Source organism: Octodon degus, unplaced genomic scaffold, assembly GCF_000260255.1.
Source record: "Octodon degus isolate 3935 unplaced genomic scaffold, OctDeg1.0 scaffold00035, whole genome shotgun sequence".
Classification (NCBI taxonomy): domain Eukaryota; kingdom Metazoa; phylum Chordata; class Mammalia; order Rodentia; family Octodontidae; genus Octodon; species Octodon degus.
In genome coordinates this window covers 12,412,472-12,415,548 of record NW_004524611.1, presented here as the reverse complement: position 1 = coordinate 12,415,548, position 3,077 = coordinate 12,412,472, and positions in this window count along the sequence as shown.

Here is a 3,077-nt window from a genome sequence, read left to right as displayed (position 1 = left end):
TCCTTTTCCTTCTTCCTGTTTTTTTTTTTCCCCTCTTGTGTCTGGTTTCTTCAGCAATAGACAGAGACCAAACTGTTCCCCACTGTCTAGTATTTAAGAAATGGGGCTTTCAGAGGCCTCCTGTCCACCAGCCCCAATCCCCACCATAATCCTCTTCTCCCAGGGGACTGCAGCTGCTGCTCTCTGAGAGCCCCAAGGATGCTCTGTCCACCCAGACGGTGCCACTGAGCAGCACTCACAGTGTCGTTGGTCACCACCTCCAGCCCCGCATGTCTCAGCACCTTCTTCCTCTGTTCTGCAGCTGAACATCAGTATCCAATGCGTCCCAGGAAGGGTGAGGAAGTCACACCCAGAACCGGTCAGCAGAGCTATGTGGAGATGCAGCCGCGCAGCCTCCCTCCAGCCAGCGCTCAGCGTGCTCCTGTGTCCCCTCTGCACCCTTCACTTGCTTTTCCTACACCCAGCCTACCGTCCACTTAGTCCTTCAGCTTCCTTGGCTCTCCCCAAGCCCCGGGGTCTCTTCTGGGCCACTCGGTGCCCCACCTTGGCCTGTGAAATCTGTTTCCAGCTTGGTAACACAGTTTGGTCAGCTGACAGCTTTGATCTCTGTTCACCCCTAAGTGGGTCTCTGGGATGCAGCCTTTCTAGGAGCTTCTCAGGAACCAAGTCTTCTCTTGGGAGACTGCCTTGTCACCCACCGAAGGGCCATTGCATGGGTTGCTCTGAGAGGTTGCCTTGATGAGCGAGAGCTCTAGGTGGCTTCCCAGGTTGCTCTGGCTTCCGATCCCCAGCTTATGCTCCTAGAGAGCTTCTCAGGGTTGACTGGGCGGCTTCTGGTGGAAGCAGGGAACAGAGGGAGGCAGCAGGTGCTCCCAGAATTCATTGCTAAGTGAGAGAGGGCAGAAGCAATAGGCAGGATATTTTGTTTTGCTTCTGCAGTATTGGGGACTGAATCCAGGGTCTTCACACTGAGCTTCAACCACAGCCCTTTTTTTCTTTAAAAAAATTTTTTTTATGTATTTGGTATATGGCTTCACTGTGCAGCTCAGACTCATAGTGATCCTCCTGTTTCAGCCTCCTCAGTGCTGGGATTACAGGCATGTGCCACTACGCCCAGTTTAGGTGGCTGGCTTGTGTTCTCAGGGCAGGGCTGGCACGGCATGTGGTACTGGGGATCTAACCTGGGTCCTTGCGCTTGCCTAGGCAGGCACTTAGACCGCTGAGCTATCTTTGCATCCCCCTTTTATTCTTGTATTTTCAGATAGGGTCTTACTAATTTGTTAAGTTGCCCAGGCTGGGTTAGAACTTGGCGCCCACTTGCATGCTGGGATTATAGGTGTGAATTTCATTCTGTGAATGAAATAGTGTTATTGGACTATAATATTATTAATGAAATGTGTAACATTGTTTATATACTTATCAGCTGACGGAAACTTGTGCTGTCTTCACTTTTGGGTCAGTGTGAACGAACCTTTGTGTCTAAGCATTTGTTTATGTGCCTGTTTCCAATTTTAATTTTTGTTGTTGGGAGCCACTAAGTGATGGTTACGTGTTATAACAGCAACAGGAAACTAATTCAGATACCAAGCCGGTGACAGAAGCTTCTAGAGACCAACTGTGCAAGCTGCGACCCAGAGTGCACTTCCTTAAGGCAAAGTGTCCACACTACGGCTAAACCCGAATACTGAGGTTTTAGTTTAGAAAAACCAACATGGCGACTTGGCCTGCTTGCTGACGGAGAGAGCTCTGTTGACCACGTGGCATATGTGCCACAGATTCTCTCCCACTGTACTTATTTTGTTTTATTTTATTTTATTGCAGAACCGGGGATTGAACTCAGGCCCTTGCACTTGTCAAAGACGTGCTTATTCCACTGAGCCATCTCCCCGGCCCCTTTCCTCCCGCCGTACTAAGGCAACCTAGAGTCCCTTCCCCAGCACAGAGTCAAAGAAATGAATGGGGCCGAGATCACTGTGCATTTGCCCGTTCACAGGTGCAGAGCCTCTTGGGTGGACAGAACACTGTTCCATCTGATTGGAGGCTGAGCGGGTATATGGTGCGCACCTGTCACCCCAGCGCTCTGGGAGGCTGAGGGAGAGCTCAGTCTGGGCAGCTTAGCAGCTTAGTGAGAGTCTGTCTCAAAATAAAGAGTTGGCTCAGTGCGGAAGCCCCGGGGTTCAGTCCTGAGGAAACAGAGAGAGAAACAGAGACAGAGAGACAGAGACAGAGAGACAGAGTGAGACAGAGAGAGACAGAGAGACAAAGACAGAGACAGGTAGAGAGACAGAGATAGAGACAGAGATAGAGTGCGAGAGAGACAGAGATACAGAGACAGGGAGGGAGAGAGAGAGAGAGAGAGCGCCAGGGCAGCTGAGAGCCCAGGCGCCTGGGTCATGCTGAGGTTCTTGCTGAGTCCTCCATCCTTAGCCCTCCTCTCTCTCCTCCTGTCCCTTCCCCCCTCTTCCATGGAGCTTCCAGCAGCCCTCCACCCCCAGGGCTCCTCAGTGGTCAGAGTGATGGATTTGCCTCCATCCCATCAGGCCCGACCTTGCCTGCCCTGCTTCCAATTAGACCCGCTGAGCCCAGCTTCCACCCGCCCCCATGGCTAGGTGATGAACACACAGGGTCAAAGACTTTGCCCCTGCCGCCCCCTGCTGACCTCGGCTCCTCCACCCACCTCTACCCCCACTGCCTTAGTGGACAAGATACTTCAGGTCAACCTCGCATCCCTCAGCTTTACTGATCTATTTTGCCCAGAGCCACAGGGCCCTGCTCCCTTTCACACTCCTCTTTTGTGTCCCTCGGGGAGAAGACTGTCCTTGTGTCATGCATCTCACTGCTCTGTTCTTCCAGGGTCTGTTCACTTACTCCAAGAGCTGGTCCCAGGTCAGGGAATTAGCCTCAGAGCAGGCTACTCGCATCAGTCAAGCTGGTAGTGAGACATTGCCGTGGACACCAAAGTGCCTCTCTTATGGCCCCCAAATGTCCAGGTGTTACAGGTGGGGTCCTAGCTTGGCACTATGGGAAGGTGTGGGAATCTAAGGGGTGGGGCCTAGTGGGAGGTCCTTGGGTCATTG